The sequence below is a fragment of the Morone saxatilis genome, unplaced genomic scaffold (genome assembly GCF_004916995.1).
Source record: "Morone saxatilis isolate NCDOM2014 unplaced genomic scaffold, NCSU_SB_2.0 Contig11, whole genome shotgun sequence".
Classification (NCBI taxonomy): domain Eukaryota; kingdom Metazoa; phylum Chordata; class Actinopteri; family Moronidae; genus Morone; species Morone saxatilis.
This window is the reverse complement of record NW_023339663.1, coordinates 16,274,252-16,275,327: the sequence shown is the minus strand read 5'-3', so window position 1 is coordinate 16,275,327 and position 1,076 is coordinate 16,274,252. Positions and strand designations below refer to the sequence as shown.

Here is a 1,076-nt window from a genome sequence, read left to right as displayed (position 1 = left end):
CACACACACACACAGAGAGACCATCAGATTTTAAAGGTCCTTGCCCATTTGAATTTCCCAAGCACTAATGAGTCATGCAGCATTATTTCAACACTATTACCCTCCCGATTGTAAGCTCTGGGTGTGACGGCCCAATGCAAACTGTTACAATGATTATATGAAGATTTTTACAGTTTGGAAAATGGATTTATTGATTCTTTTTTATTTTAAGTGCATGAGTCTTGGTGGTAGTTGTTAGACATTTACTACTAACAATGATTTCTTTAATTTATAGTTTCAGTGTCTAAATGTAAGCAGCACGGTAGGGGGCAAAGTGACCAGTAGCTCTTTGTTTATTAAAATCATTTATCAGTTATGTTCATCTTATGTCTATGTGTAAGTATAGTAAGTAATGGTCGTAATGTGTGAGCACTAACAAGAGTTAATATTTTGTGTAAGAGAGAGAGACGGAGTAAGTGTGCTCACTATGTCATTGTTCCCCAGGAGGCAGACTCAGTGTTGAAAGAGGCATGAGCTGTCTCTCCGCCCTTGTGGTGGTCACTAACACAACACATTAATCATCGCATTTAAGTTGATTTCTATGTAGGTTGCAGTATTGAGCTCGTGCCACACTAGCTGCAGTAACTCTGGATTAAACACACAGGCTGACATGCACAAAGCAGAAGCATCAATTGTTCCTTGCTGATTGAACGTTGGTGCAAAAGAGCAGTCTCGTGTCTGACAACCCACTCAGGCAGCCCACTTCGAATTCAGTATCAGGGAGGTGATGTTGTCGTTGTTCTGCACTGGTGCCTTCTGCTGGTTGGTCAGGGTTTCTGCATAGAAGGAAGGGGTTGCATACATCTCCAGTGCATTATACTATCTCTGTGAAGATCCTTGCTAATGGGAGGAACATTGCTCATTACACCATCCACAGGTCAACAGCAGAGTCTGCAGTGACAGTGACAAGGGAAAAGTGGGGGGACCTTTTGAGTGTGGATGAGTAATTAACTGACAACGTAGTAGACAAAGATATTACACATTGCCTGTCTGAATGCAGGCTGCACACTGGGGGTTTAAGATCCTGTAGTAGTGTT

At 42.0% G+C, this 1,076-nt stretch overlaps 1 protein-coding gene across 1 annotated transcript in view; it reads left to right on the top strand.

Annotated features, from left to right (window-relative positions):
- dusp22a (dual specificity phosphatase 22a) overlaps positions 1-1,076 on the top strand; it is a 12,798-nt gene that overhangs the window by 3,191 nt on the left and 8,531 nt on the right. The window lies entirely within an intron of this gene.